Below are 16,834 nucleotides of genomic sequence, written 5' to 3' on the forward strand. Positions count from 1 at the left end.
AAATCATAATTATAGCACAGCGGGAGCTGCTGTTTGTATTATGAGGATTAGGTCACTTGTCCATACAAGCAGCAGTGAAGGCTTGATGGAAACTGTCGGTAAGTCTTCTGCTTCGTTTCTAATTTACCTTAAATCAATAATAAAAAGTAATGTGAATGTTTTCTGTTTGTTGAACACGTCCAGTTGGTACTTCCAGTATACTATTTTACTCTGTGGTTTACGTTGTAGATATTATTAACTGCATTCAGAAGAGTTTGAGGCTCTAGCTTGATTTAAATATGTAAATGTTTACATATTTAAAAAAAGCATACAGTAAATGTTTTGTGTAATAACACTAAGTGTAAGGTAGTATATAGAATGTATTGTTCTTTCATTACATTCTTTTAGAAAATTACAGTTTTAAGCTTATAGCATAAATATGTGCTCAAATGCAAAACTATGCATTTGAGCAGAAGTTACATATGATGAAGTGCAGCTTTTTGCTGATGTAGAGATCCATTTCTTAAAAGTAACATTTTAAAAAATATTGTGAATACTCCGCAAGATGGTTGTCTTCTTATATAATTTTGTGTATGGACCATTCAAACGCCAAGAAACGGAACACATTTTGGTAACGTTACTCCCATGCATGTAGACAGGCGGCTGAGGGTACGCACAAGAAGCCATTTAGTGAATGCAGATTTGAGTCTTAATGTGCTTTTAATTCATCAAACACAACCCATTTCTTAATGTTCCTCTATCCTTGCTTCTTAATCACTCCAAAGTTTAAACTTTAACTTTAAAGTCCCCCTGTAGTCAATTATTTTATCCTTTAAAACTCATCTTTGATCACAATATTTAAAAAAAATTAAAGTGAAAAAAAATTCTTCAAGCCTTAAAGCTGCAGTCTGCGATTTTTCCTCTTTGTCCCCATCTCTTGTTTGAAACCTGCAATTGCAGTCATATGCGGAACAGTTATCTGTACGTGCGTTGTGTGTCGGCACAACTCAGCACGGATGAATCTAACGCTTGCTGTCAGTCACCGCACTGGTGTGGATACTGCACTTCAGAATCACAGATTATACGTCTTGTAAGTATGACCAATATAAGAATTTTCACTGGAAAATATCATCTGAACAAGTAAGTAACATGTCTGCCACTATTGTTCTGACCAACTGAGGAAAAAAGCATTAGACCTACAATAAATTGTGCTGCCAATGATGATTAAATCTAATGATCGCTTAGCTCGGATCATGCTAAACCATGCAAGTTATTATTACTGTTATACTTTGTTCTCAATTCGTTAATGTTAACAACATCAGCATTACTATGGCTATGTGTATATTAGCGTTACCTGTAGATTTCTATTTCTGTAGTCACTCCACAGTCCAAAGTCTTTTGCTTTTTGACCACGAGTGAATCTCCAGTTTTCACTGGCGTTTGTCATTTGGACCTTTCTGGATTACAATCCGCCATCAAAATGATAAGTTTAATTATTTCATCTGCTGTGAGAACAGGCTATAAATGCTCCGCTACAAGCAGCGTCCTCACGTGATAAAACCGATTAGCCTGGACTCCTTCATTTCTGTTTACAGACGTGACGTAATGACGCACAGACGAAATGGTGCATGCTCAAATTTCCCGCAGAAATCCACCATGTCGCTCTTATTATAAAACATTATTACAAGCTTACCGTTGTGAATCGAGCTAAGATAATGAGATAGTTTTGAACACTGTCTGGTTATGTACTTGATCAAAAATTGATTTTGGATCATTTTTAACCAAAAAAAGTTACGGACTGCAGCTTTAAAATAGCTTGAATGTAACTCTACACCCTTGCCGCATTTAATATACACGGATCAATGGATATGCACATTAGCCCCGCCTCCACTCGCTCACGCCAGCTCAGAGAGTCTACTGTTGCTGTACTGATATAGAAATTTGTTTGTGTTGTGGATATTTAAGAAAAAAGCTTGCTTCGCTTTGTTTATTCAGTTTAACAGCTCTGCAACTGAACTGCTCATATTTTCTGATGCTTAAATTGTGTTTTAAATTATGAATTGGTAAAATGGGTTTGCAAAACGGTCTGAATCCACGTGCATTTGTTTGGACTGCTCTCTCACTGAATCACCTGAAGCGATTTCTCAGTAAAACAGACAGTATCGAGAGAACAAACAGCTGTTTTCCTCTGTGAACATGCGCCAAATGGATGTTGGACAATTTCGTTGCTTTTTGGAGTTTTCAAATTAAAAAAAAAAAAAAAAAACATTCAGATGAGATCCTGCTGGCGCCCGGTCCTTCTCCTTACATGAAATCAATGCACATCCTTGAATGAGTGCGGATTTCCAGCATATTTACTTGAACTTATCAGGTAGGATAATATCTATGGTTTGATCCATTCCAGAGGCGCCAAAATCCGAATTTATAATGGACTGAGCAGCTCTCTCAGAACTTGACGTGTGATTCCACACTGACTGAATATGCACATGAATCACGGTCACACGCACATGCTCAGAGCAATATTGTTTTAGCTATGATTTATAGTATTAAAGTATTTCGAAGGACAAAAACATGAACTTTTTGGCTTTACTTCAAGTCAGCTGTCACTTTACTTTGGCGTGAGCCCCTATGAGCTCGCACATTTGGCACAGCGCTTGCGACGGTTCTGTCATTAATTAATATGAATTTATGATTATTTATGAGTAACCTTTTGCTTGACTACATTATCAAACAGCTAATAATATGTTGCTAATGTTACACACACCATGTTCCTGTTTGCAAGTCAGGCAGCTGCCTTCTAACAATCAGTATCCTTACAAACGCTTTGAACAACTCAGAACGTCAGTGGTGAAAGGCATATAGTTCATCATAACATTGTAATAGACTCGCTATATTGATAAATCTACACAATTTTTCATATCAAAAGAAAATATACCAGGATAACCTGGCTTCTCTCTTGACTTTCCTTCCTCAGAGCAGTTATAGTTAATGATATGCTAAAGCCTGCCGGCATGTTGTTGTGATTGGTTTACTGCAGTTTCAATTATTTAGTTATTCAATTCAATGAAATTTATTTATATATTTCACGTCAGGTGGCCATGATTACCTGCCAGAATTGAAAAGTTAAAAGCTGTCGTTGTCACGGATGTTTTGCAGCGCAAATTCTGACTGAGGTTGAAAGGTTGAAATTCATCTGCTAAATGTGTGTGTGTGTGTGTGTGTGTGTGAGTACTTGCAATTTCTTTCAAGGAAAAAATACATATCAATTTTCTATAATAAATTTGTGAATTTTTTGTGCAGATGCATACAGACACGTCTGCTTCAAAATGCAACTTTAAAGCTACCTGTTAGAAAGCAAACGTGTCGCCCTCGCCTTTTGGTGGCTTGGAATTCCAATGGGAATCGGATATGCATGTTTAGACGTAGGTCGCATGTCCAGAGATTGGATATGTATCTGATTTAAAACCACATTTGGAAGTGGCTCAGATCAGATGTGAAAAAATCGTGTTTACACGATTTTGTGTTTACACGTGAGCAACAAATTCCGATCTGTGTCAAAGTCTCGTAATCAAAAATGCTACTTGCAAAGTTGTTTTATATAGAGAAAACATCTATGTATCTATCTATGTATCTATCTATATGTCTAACTATCTATCTATCTATCTATCTATCTATCTATCTATCTATCTATCTATCTATCTATCTATCTATCTATCTATCTATCTATCTATCTATCTATCTATCTATCTATCTGTCTAACCTACAACTTACACCTTACAGTTGTTTTTCCATTTATCATAAAGGATCAACCTGACCGCAAACGAGTCTACATTTAACTTTATAGACACCAATAAATGAGTGCCGGCGCATACAAATGCATCAAATAGACAGAGTGGGTTAGAATAGGAGCACAATAATTCTGACCTTAGAACATATTTTACATCCAAAAGTATAAATACTTCAAATCTCTTCCCCCAATTATAACAGCTCCATAAATCACAGTGTGTGTTGCTGCAAGTTGCAGCAATATTGACAAACATTGTTCAGTAAACCACTGTTCCCTTGCTGTATCAAAAACATAGAGAACTGTGACTTCATTTTACTGCATCATGCCTCATGAGCTCCATCTTACAAGTAGACTTTTTATTCAACCTTCTATAAAACATTTGGTTTGGCCAAGTTAGGTAGACTTGTATTCTTCATGGAGAAGTCAATCCAAGTAAGTCCAAACTGGGTGAAATAAGAAAGTTTGGGATTATAAATATAATTTATTTGATACTGAAAGGTATGGATTTAAACATAATTTAATACTGTTATTAATGATGAGATTTTTTAACAAAAATCTCCTGACTATAAACATGACTATAAAAATGAATTACATTGTATTTATAACTATACTATAAATATTATTTTGAATTTATCTCCTATAGATGATAATGCAAATGATTTATGAATCAATCTGCAGAGATGAAACTGTCCTTTACTAGCTGTATGTCTTGTGAATGAAGTTGTGTAAATGCATGTGATGAAGTTTAAAGTGGAAAAAATAAGGGACAACAAAGTCAAAATTTGCCGTTTAATGAACACAGAAAAACTCAACACAAGTAAGTCATATCATATGCTTGCTTGAAGGTGTTCTTTCTTGTCTTCATTCTTCATCTTTACTCTTGAAAATGCAAAATAATATAGTTAGATTCTGTGGAAAGTGTTTCATAAATATGTATAAAAAGTAACCTTTCAGAGTTCTAGATGATCATCAGTTGTTACCTTCCCGACTTCACGGCTCTTGGTCCTCAGCTTGTTGACCTGGGACTCAGCGATGTCAGCGCGCTCCTGAGCCTCTTCCAGCTCATGCTGCACCTTCCTGTACCTGGACAGGTGAGTGTTGGCCTGCTCCTCCTGTTACGATTACACAAGATATCCAACCCTTTTCATGGCAGTGCATTCATGGCACTGGACTCTTTTGTCAATACTAAAACTTCACGCTCCAGACATTTGATTTAGACTTACAGATTCTTCAGCCTGGCGCTTGTAGGCCTTCACTTTCAGCTGCAGCTTGTCTACCAGATCCTGCAGTCGGATCACGTTCTTCTTGTCTTCCTCAGTCTTTGGGAGTAAATATTGGACATGGTCTTAGTTAAAGTATGTATATTATTATAAAAGGTGGTCAATTTCTAATTCCTGGGTAGTTTTACCTGGTAGGTGAGCTCCTTCACCCTCCTCTCATACTTGCGCACTCCTTTCACAGCATCTGCACCACGTCTCTGCTCAGCTTCAACTTCAGACTCTAACTCACGCACCTTCAGTAGAGAGTTATTGTTTCACCTGTCAAATCTCTGGCATGACCAGTACATCTAAAAACGTGTTTTGTTCCTAACACTCAAATTTACCCTGGACTCCAGTTTCTGGAGCTGTTTCTTTCCACCCTTCATGGCCAGACTTTCAGCCTCATCCAGACGGTGCTGCAGGTCTTTGACAGTCACCTCCAGGTTCTTCTTCATCCTCTCCAGGTGAGCACTGGTGTCCTGCTCCTTCTTCAGCTCCTCAGCCATCATGGCAGCCTGAAATATAAGCCAGTTAAAATGAACTAACCAATATAGATAGAATTACCTTTCATGACCTTCCATTTGTTACCACATGCATCTAAAAACAATGCAAATAACTGTTTAAACTGGAATAGAGAAGCAGAATGTAAACACTCACATCAGTGATGGCCTTCTTGGCCTTCTCCTCTGCATTTCTGGCCTCCTGGACTGAATCATCCACCTCACCTTGAACCTGGACCAGATCAGCCTCAAGCTTCTTCTTGGTGTTAATAAGACTTGTATTCTGTGGGATGTAAGCAGTTAGTCTACAGTGTCTACAGTTTATCATGTATCCTGAATTTGTTCCTGGTATTTAGTAATTGTTTGTACTTGTGAGTGCAGCAGTCCCACACGCTCGCTGGCATCAACCAGCTCCTGCTCCGCCACTTTGCGGCCTCTCTCTGTTTGCTCCAGTGCAGCTCTCAGCTCCTCAATCTCTGCTTGCATCAGGTTATTCCTGCGCTCCACCATGGCCACCTGCTCCTTCATGTCCTCCTGTCCTCTGAGAGCGTCATCAAGGTGCAGCTGGGCATCCTGTGGCAACATTCTTTCTTTGTTAGTTGTCATGCTTTGGGTAATTCATGTATGATATTCATATAGTCAAACATTTAATATTTATTGCAATTCCACATTCTACAGAAAGATACCTTGAGTTGGCCTTGGACGTTCCTGAGCTGTTTCTGGGCCTCAGCAGCCTGGCGGTTGGCATGACTCAGCTGGATCTCCATCTCATTCAGATCTCCCTCCATCTTCTTTTTGACTCTCAGGGCATCATTTCTGCTCCTGACCTCAGAGTCCAGAGTGCTCTGCATGGAATCGATCACTCTTTGGCTGTTCCTCTTGATCTGTTCCATCTCCTCATCCTTCTCAGAAAGCTTCCTGTCAATCTCACTCTTCACCTGGTTCAGCTCCAGCTGCACACGAAGAATCTTGGACTCTTCATGCTCCAGGGTGCCCTACAAGGGAAAAAAAGACAAAAATGTATTTGTAAATTTGTCACAAGCACATTTATGCATATTTACTAGGGTTCAAGAAGGAAATAATTAACAAAAATTATGTTTTCCATTTAAAGGTATAAATATTCCATATTCAATGTTTCAATATTATTTAAAGCAATGGTATCATAATATTAGTATTATAGCAAAGGAATGGCACCTCAGCTTCTTCAAGTGCAGTCTGGATCTCTGATTTCTCAGACTCCACTGTCTTCTTGGCTTTCTCTAACTCATGAATGCTCTTTCCAGTCTCTCCAAGCTGCTCAGTGAGGTCAGAAATCTCCTCTAAATGGGTTTAAAAATCATAAGTGTAAGATTTTCTGTTATAATGCATATCTTTTTTAGTCCTTGTTGTACAAATAAAAGTTGTATTACGTTGCAGATTCTTGTTCTCCCTCTTCAGGGTCTCCAGGTGGTCAAGAGCTTCCTCATAGGAGTTCTTCATTTTGAAAAGCTCAGTGCTGAGAGAACGAGCTTCTTTCTGAGCACCTTCTAGTTCAGCCTGGCTTTCCTCATACTTCTGTTTCCAATCTGCTAGCACCTAATAATGAAAGAAATGTAGTCATTGGTAAGTCCTCGTTTCAACGTTTAGGTTTATAGGTTGTCCATGTCTTTCTTACCTTGTCAAAGTTTCTCTGCTTCTTGTCAAGGTTGGCTGCCAATGCATTTGCCCTCTCCACATCAATCATGAGATCTTCTACTTCACCCTGCAGTCTCTGTTTGGTCTTTTCCAGAGAGGCACACTTGGAGTTCACCGCCTCAATGGATTCTTCAGCATCCTGCAGACGCTGGGCCAGCTTTTTCCTGAGGGAAGTGATTTGAAATTAAGAAATCTTATTAATATTTGTTATATTAAATGTAGCATACTGAAGACTTTTCCCAATGATATATTTACTTGGATTCCTCAAGCTCCTCAGTGCGTTGGATGGCATCAGTCTCATATTTTGTTCTCCACTGAGCCACCTCACTGTTGGCCTTAGACATTCCACGCTGGAGTTCAGCTTTGGCCTCCTGCTCTTCCTCATACTGCTCTCTGAGCAAATCACAGTCATGGCGGGCAGACTGAACCGCATGGGCCAGAGCGTTCTTGGCCTGTCAGGCAAAACATTTTGAGTTTTTCAACAGTTTACCATCCATACAATAGTTTAGATGATCAAATTATGTATAACTTTACCTTCACTTCTTCCTCAATATGTCTTTTGAGTTCCTCAATTTGTTGTACATAAGCCTGTTTTCCTCTAGTTAATTGTGAAACAAGTGCTTCTTTCTCTTCAAGTTGGCGACTAAATTCACCTTGGAAACAGTTTACAGATATTACCATGAAATATAATAATATACAAACTTTTTACTCAATGTTTTGAGGTTTTTACACGTGTAGCTTACTCTCTTACCATTTTCAGTCTGAAGTCTTGCACGTTGTGCATTCATGTCATTCAACTGACGAATATTTTCATCACTCTTGGCCTTGATTTCACTCAGCTGGTCTTCCAGGGTACGGCACATCTTCTCTAAATTACCCTAAAGAAATTTTATAGGTTATATGAAGGTTATATGCAGATGTTTGTAAGATGCTTTTATATTTAATGAACCTCTAGTGAAATTACCTTTGATTTAGCCACAGCCTCCATGTTGCTTGTCAAGTCATCAATCTCCATCTTGTATTCACTCTTCTCCTTCTCCAGCTTCTGCTTGACCCGCTGGAGGTTGTCGATCTGTTCTCCAAGCTCAGCCACACTGTCTGCCTGCTTCTTTCGGAGAGCTGCAGCCGTAGATTCATGCTGCAAGGTGGACTCTTCCAGATCACGACGCAACTTCTGGAATTCGGCTTCACGCTTCTTGTTCATCTCAATCTGGGCAGCAGTGGCACCACCAGCTTCCTCAAGCCTCTCACTGATCTCTTCAAGTTCCCTGGAGACATCAGCTCTCTGCTTCTCCACTTTAGCACGAGCAGCTCGCTCTGCCTCAATTTCCTCTTCTAGCTCCTCGATACGGGCCTAAATAAAGAACGAAATATTAACTACCCAGTGATACTGGTAACATGGGTTTTCCCAGCTATGCATCTACTTCATAGTTTCATATTGAAAAGATTATGGTTAGTGTTACCTGAAGTTCTTTTATCTTCTTCTGAAGCTGTGCTCCCAAAGACTGTTCATCCTCAATCTTGCTGAGAAACTGACTAATCTCAAAGTCTTTCCTGTATTTAAAATATTGTTTTGTAAAATGTGTAAAATACTAATTTTGTGTAATTGTGTGAATAATAAAATCCACTCACTTTTTGATCTTCTCATCTGATTGCTGTTTGTCATTCTCCAGGTCCATTATGGACTCCTGGGCCAGTTTCAGATCACCCTCAAGCTTCCTCTTGGCTCTCTCAAGGTCCATACGGAGCTTCTTCTCTTGCTCCAGTGAGCCCTCAAGCTATTGTTACAGAAACCAGAGCATTTAATTCTAGTATAGAGACGCAAAATTAATTTTGCATTGATTCAAGCTCTTGTTCTCATGCCAAACATCTTACATCATCCACTTGCTGCTCAAGCTTTGTCTTAGATTTAGTCAGAGTGTTGACTTTGTCTTCCTCTGCCTGAAGGTCATCAAGAGTCTGCTGGTGTGCCTCTTGGAGAGCTTTCTTCTCTTTGGTCAGCTTGGCAATGCTCTCATCCTGAGAAGCCATCTCCTCCGTCAGGTTTTTAACCTAAATAGAAACATTGTTCAGGATCTCGAGAATGAAAACAATGAACAATCATTAGTGTGAAGAACATATGAAAAGATGATTGACCTTATTTTCTGTTGCATGTTTCTCCTTCTCCACTTTGGCCAAGGTGAGCTCCAGGTCATCGATGTCTTTCTTCAGTTCAGAGCATTCGTCCTCCAGTTTCCTCTTCTTGGCAGTGAGTTCAGCATTGATTTCCTCCTCATCCTCCAGTCTCTCGGTTGCCTCTTTGAGTTTTCCCTCGAGCTGGATCTTGCTTTTGATGAGACCTTCACATCTCTCTTCAGCATCAGAGAGGTTTTCAGTTTCCTGTTTATTGAGATATATGTAGTTGAATGGCTTATGTTCATAACTGTTGCATCTATATTTATATGGTAATAGTTTGACGCAAGTTTCTAATGAACTTACAAATTCAATGGTTAATGTAACCGCATGATTAAAGGAAATATGTTTACAACTAAACATGTCTAAAACAGTAAGTATGTTTTTTTCTTCTAAGTCACACAGTATCAGTAATGAGCCAGATGTTTTTGTGTCTGGGGTGAGGCTGCAGGTATTTTCTCATTATAAATACATTGGAGTATTGATTGATTCTAAACTTAGAGTTCTAAACTATTTAGAGTTCAGGTAAAGAAATTGTTTATTAATAATCAGCTCTGTCAACATTAGAATTTACACCTGCTGGCTGTCCTGCTATTGTTTTTTATTTGTTTCTATTTTATTGAGTTGTTTTATTGATAGATGTTTTTTATGTAGTGTGTTATGTTTTTGTTTAAATTACTAGTATGTATTTTAACCACATATTTATTTCTAGGGTGACTTGTAACATTCTGTCCAGGTATTCAGGTGCATTTACAGAAATATTTTATTAATGTGCAATGTCCATGTTAACTAAAAAGAAATAAATAAATAAAAAATGAAAAATAAATTAGGATCAATAAGAACTGAAATACTCACAGCTGCTACTTGCAGTTGAAGATCATTTTTCTCCTGAAGAAGTGACACCATTTTCTCCTCAAGCTCTTTCTTTTTAGCTAATGCCTTTGCTAGATCCTCCTTCATTTTCTCAAAGTTCTCCTTCATGGCTACCATTTCTTTCTCAGTCTCTGCACTCTTCAGAAGAGGCTTGATCTTGAAGTAGAGCTTCATCCATGGCCAATGTTTCACATTCATGAATGAGCGGATGTTGTATTGGATGGAATAAATGGATTCTCTGTGTAAATTGCAGTCAGTAAATTAGTCATTATCAATCTTTCATAACAAACAGTTGTTTCAAACAGTTTTGTAAGTTCATTCATACCTCCTCGCCATCATTTTGACAAACTCCTTCCTCATGACATATCCACGGCACAAAGCCTGAGTCATGGTAACCAGTGTTGCTAGTTTCTCATCTCTCATCTCCTCAAGAGTACCCAACAGACCAGCTTTGAAGAACACCTACAAGAACATTTGGAAAATAGTAGTTTTAAAGAAGCCAAGTAGATGTTAGAGTAGATGTGAAAATAAATCTATTGTATTCTATAATATACAATGACATTCTCGAGAGTTCTGTGCTTTCAACTTTGACTCAACTGTTTGGGGAGGCATAACAATGTCTCTGTGCACAAAGTATGTTTACTAAGCCTGGTGTGAACTGGACTGGCACAAAGCCTCAATCCGAACACAAATTGAACACATTTAAGATGAATTACAATGCCGACTGTAATCCAGACCCATCACCACGTCAGTGCCTGACCTTAAAGGGATGCTTCACCCAAAAAATGTATGTAAAAATGTACTCAGGGTATTTAACTTGGACCACAATTACTTTCATTGTATAGAGAAAAAACATTTTTCAAATATCTTCTCGTGTTCCACAAAAGAAAAACAATGGTACAACATGAAAGTGAGTCAATAACAGAATTTACATTTTTGAGTGTCCATATACTTTTGATTTAGGGTTAGTAGGGTTTGATCACCTTGGTGTGTCCAAACTTGTATTGGGTGTGGTCAACATCAATAGAGCCCAAGAGTTTCTCTGAAGCCTTTTTGTTGTCAATGAACTGTCCCTCAGGGATGACGCTAGCATTTAATACTTTGTATCTAGAGGACATTCAGGGGAGAGTCATGTTCTCGTGAAAAATATTCATAAGATGATGATGATGATCAGGTGGTGCATCTTGTCTAATTAGGTGGTTGCAAAAAGGTTTCTTTACCTCTGCTTGAAGTCACCATAGAGGATTCTGCTGGGGAAACCCTTCCTGCAGATTCTGATACCTTCCAGCACACCATTACACCTGAGCTGGTGGATAACCAGGAAGTTCTCCATCAGACCTGCAATGAAAATATTCTTAAGGTTCCAGAGATATTTTCAAAACGTTTTAGTCTTCAGGGATTAAGTTTACCTGGAGTTTTGGACTCATTAGGAATCAAGCAGCGCACAAAGTGAGGGTGAGTGCTCCTCAGGTTTGTCATCAGCTTACCCAAGTTCTCCTGTGGAAATATTTGTCATTAGTATAATCCTTATTAGAGAAAAATGTCACCTCCTTCATTAAAAGAGAGAATCTGTTTACCCTAAAAAGTGCAGAGACAGTCTGGAAGGAACCACCCTTCTTCTTCTTCTTTCCACCGCCTCCCTCAGCTGTTTTATGTCGATAAAAAATGTCTTTATTCATCTTGTGTTGCTTTCCATTAAACCCTTCAATTAATCTCTATTTGAATCTTGAAATCTATTTGTTATCTTGCATAGATATGTCACATTTTTCATGAAACTTTAGAATCTGTGATCACATGAAAATATGAAAATCTTATTTGTTTCTGTTTTTTTATATAAGCATGTGTCTTGTACTGAAAAAAAAAACTCAAAGGAAATGCAGATGTTGGTACCTTCAGCAGCTCCATGAGAGGCATACAGGAAGGCCAGCACTTTGAGTGATGACTTTTGGTAGAGTTGCACAACAGAGTCATTCAGTGGATCCTTGTTCTTGTCCAACCAGCCAGCAATGTTGTAGTCCACAGTGCCGGCGTAGTGCACCAGAGAGAAGTGGGCCTCTGCCTTACCTTTGGCAGGCTTGGGCTTCTGGAAAGCTGCACATTTGCCCAGATGCTGATCATGCAACTTGTTTTTGAAGCTTGTGTCTGTAGCTTTGGGGAACATGCACTCCTCTTCAAGGATGGAGAAGATGCCCATTGGCTGTTGAAGAAATATTCATGCTCAAGTACAGGGACAATATGAATAGTCATTTTAATTTGCTGAATGTCCTCTTACCTTCTCAATGAGCTCAATGCAGGCAGCCAAGTCCATACCAAAGTCAATGAACTCCCATTCAATTCCTTCTTTCTTGTACTCCTCTTGCTCCAGAACAAACATGTGGTGGTTGAAGAACTGTTGCAGTTTCTCATTTGTGAAGTTGATGCAAAGCTGCTCCAAGCTGTTGAACTGATAATTAAACAAAGACAAGTTCTTACTGTTGTCTATTATCTTTTGTATCCTGATTGTTACAGAGACTTTAATAACTGATGCTCACATCAAAGATCTCAAATCCAGCGATGTCCAGCACACCAATGAAGAACTGTCTTGGTTGTTTTGTGTCCAACATCTCATTGATACGGATGACCATCCACAAGAACATTTTCTCATAGACAGACTTGCAGAGCGCAGAGACTGCGTTGTTCACCTGAGAAGTTCAAAGGTCAGTGTAGATCAAATCATTACACGTTCACTTCTCAAGACAAATATGAATGTCTTGAGACATTTCTAAATTTATTTGAGTAGATAAGTGATCACCTGTGGTACTGTCTGGCCTTTGGTCACCATCTCATTTCCGACCTTCACTCTGGGGTAACACAGAGCTTTCAGCATGTCAGCAGAGTTGAGGCCCATGAGGTAGGCGATTTTATCAGCCACTGAGGAAGAACAGTTTTATGAATTATTGTACTAATGAAGTGAATGTTCATATGTTAATATGTGCTAATAGTACATCTTACCCTCAGTGCCGTCAGGTTCGGCCTGCTCCTCTCTCTGCTTCTGTTTGAACTTCATGTTCCCATGATGCATCACAGCACCTGTCAGCTTGTAGATGCTGATTTTCTCATCAGCGTTGAAGCCCAGAATGTCAATGGCTGTCTGTTTATACAATGACCAAATTAATCACACATTATTAATTAAGGTCAAAGAGAAGGGTATTTTATATTGTATGTCATGCAGTATTCGGTTTATACTAGCATTTTTCTGATGTTTGTTTGCTCAGATATATTGTAAAGAATATGAAAATACTACTACTACTAAAAATAATAATAATGTAGTTGTGCACATACATCTGTGGCAATGAACTCCTCCACATCATTGATACTCTTGACAGTGATTTCACCCTGGCTGATCATTGGATAGTCGTAAGGGTTGGTGGTGATGAGCAGGGCCTCTGTAAAGAATTGATGTGCAGTATGTTAACAGTGTTCTCAAACATGGAAATGAATGAAACACACAATACTGTAGATTCCTCACCGAGCAGCTCTGGCTTGTGTCCGGTCATGAGCTGGTAGAAGATGTGGTAGCTCCTCTCAGCAGACAGCTGGAATGTTACTCTTGACTTTTCCAGCAGATCTTTTTAGAGACAAAAATGGAGAAAAAGGACATTGACTGCATTTGATTTACCCATCTTAAACTTTTAGGGGTGTAACAATTCACTCGTTTTCCCAATGCATCAATTACAAATCCTGACGATGCATATGCATTGATCTTGAAACATGTACTTTTGAATCATGAATTAAATAAAAGGTTATTTAATAAAAAAAAAAAAAAGTCAGTTTAGGATTAGTTGGGAAAGTGCATGATATCTAGGGTAGTCTCTCCATGGAATCATTGTATGTTTAATGTACCTGGAACACTTTAATAAGGTTGTGTAGCCTATACATTAACACTATCCTACACAATAGTTAACATGAACTAACAATACTTTTAAAGCCTTTTTAAATTTTGGCTTATGTAAATTTCTAGAGAATTTTATAGGCTATTAAAATAAAGTTATGTATCATCATTAAGAATTAACATTAATATATTTTTTTCCTTCACTCTCTGAACCCCTGAAGGTCGCTGTGTAATTCACACCCTGACTAAGACATGTTTGGGGAAGCATTTCAAGAATCCCATAAATTCATATTAAAAAAATGCAGAATTAAATCAATAATCGAAACGCATTGAATTTTAATGTGAATCATCAGGAATAGAATTATTCTGAATTTGCAAAAATCATTCTTGAATCAAATTGAAAACGTATGAATCGTGATTCACAGCCCTATTTGGTTTAAAACAATGTTACTCACAAGTTTCAATGTCAGCTGAGGCCAGTTTTCCAGTGGTCCCAAAGTGAATCCTGATGAATTTACCCTATGAAGATTGAAAGCATTTACAAAAGCTCAGGTGTTTGGAAGCTTTGAAGGTGTGACTGAAGTTGTATAATGTTATAATGATTCATTAGTTCAACTTACAAAACGAGAGGAGTTGTCATTCCTCACAGTCTTGGCATTACCATAAGCCTCCAGCAGAGGGTTGGCTGCCACAATTTGGTCCTCCAGTGATCCCTATATGTAATTGTAGGACAATGGATAGTTATGAGGTAAAGCACAAATACTGTTATCAATCACATTGTCTTGAAGAGATATTCACAAACCTGCATTTTTCCAGCAACAGGTTCTGCCTTCTTCGGTCCAGACATTGCACCAACAGTTGCAAAGTACTGAATGACACGTTTTGTGTTCACAGTCTTTCCAGCACCAGATTCTCCACTGGAGGTTCACAATAGATCATTTAGTCATACATATTCTACAGATTTACTTTATAATCAAAACGTTTCAGCTTATTTCAGAAGACTTTTTACTCACGTAATCAGGACAGACTGGTTCTCACGATCTGAAATTACACCATGAAATGTTAACAGGGTTTACTTTATACTAACTTGAAGGCATAAAGTGTTATAAAATATTTTAAATGCATTCATAATTATTTATTCTAGTCATTCATTCATGTATAAAGATAGTATTTGTAGTATATATACATATAGTATATAATATAGTATTTATAAGTGTATAGATGAGGTTCAGTAACTTTTTATGCAATAAAATGTGTGATACTTAAATAATGGTTATTATTATTAATTTTAATTATTAATTGAATGTAATGTCGATAAACCAGCTAGCTATGGTTAACTAGCTAGTGCTAAAGATAAAAAAAAAAAAATCATTCCTTTTTAATATGAAGTGAAGTGACGTGTAGCCAAGTATGGTGTCCCATACTTGGAATTTGTGCTCTGCATTTCACCCATCCCAGTACACTCACAGACTATGAACTTATAACTGTAGCAGTAAATAAGCATTAAACATCAAAGCTACATTATGTAACTTTTGGCTCTCTAAGCTGTTGAAGCATAAAACTAAAAAGTTACTTGTTGGAAGACCAACTTCCCCTGCAGATAGTAGTAGCCTGAACTCTGCTTTTTTCAAGGATTTGACATAAACACACAGATGAATGAAATAATAGGTTGCAGTTTCCTGCAAAATCTATATAAATATACATTTATACATTTTATGCACGGTAAAAGGCAAAAACAGCTGGATTTATCATGTGTGTGCACATTATTTACATTTTGTGAATAACTAATGAATAAACTGCACAATCACATTTTTTCTTCATTGTCTAAATTTTCCATAAATCTTGTTTGTTGAGAGACTTCTGGAATCCACTTACCAGTGAGCATGAACTGGTAGGCGTTGTCGGAGATGGAGAAGATGTGAGGCGGGGCTTCAATCCTCTTTTTGCCTCTGTATCCGGCCACAACGACTGAATCGTACACTGGGAGCCACTTGTAGGGATTGACAGTGACGCAGAACAAGCCAGAGTAGGTCTGAAACGGAGATATATAGTCCAGTTTAACAATGCTTTTGCCCTCTCTCATGAATAAAAGAATAAAATATGATTTGCTTAGACTTACGTAGATCATCCATGCTGCGTAACGCTCTTTGAGGTTAAACAGCACAGCAGGCTCACTGAGGTGGGTCATCATGGCCATGTCCTCCATTTTGTCAAACTTGGGAGGATTCATGGGGAAGATTTCATCTTCTTTTACCGTGACAGTCTGTAATGAACATTGATCAATGAACATTTAACCTCTGCAGACTCAAACACAGTAACATATGAAATAGTTTTTATCCATGATACTTACTTTCCCACTGTGCGTTTTGACAGTAGCTTTTCCTCCCTCTTTACTAACAAGAGTACCCTTCAGGTACATCTCGTCTGCATCTGTCACGAAGAATGCTGTTTTGGCATCAAAGGGGGTGTTCTGAGCCTCTATTCTCTCTCTTTCCGGCTTCCGGAGGAAAACGGCCGCCGGGCCGAAGCACTCCATCTCACCATCTCCCATGATTGCACTGTGGAGTAAAATATTCACCTTAACTCTGCTTAGTATTACCTCTCTACTTTTCTCAGGATTTCACATTATATACTGGTCATCTTGTCATTATCATCACAATGTTGTAATCAGTTACTTATCAGTAAATGTACCTTGTATTAGTTTACCTTTTATGATGCT

The 16,834-nt window shown here is 38.2% G+C and overlaps 1 pseudogene; it reads right to left on the reverse strand.

Moving 5' to 3' along the window:
* Positions 1 to 4,550: 4,550 nt before the first annotated feature.
* LOC137028259 (uncharacterized) overlaps positions 4,551 to 16,834 on the reverse strand; it is a 28,494-nt pseudogene continuing 16,210 nt past the window's right edge.

The sequence above is a fragment of the Chanodichthys erythropterus genome, chromosome 10 (genome assembly GCF_024489055.1).
Source record: "Chanodichthys erythropterus isolate Z2021 chromosome 10, ASM2448905v1, whole genome shotgun sequence".
Classification (NCBI taxonomy): domain Eukaryota; kingdom Metazoa; phylum Chordata; class Actinopteri; order Cypriniformes; family Xenocyprididae; genus Chanodichthys; species Chanodichthys erythropterus.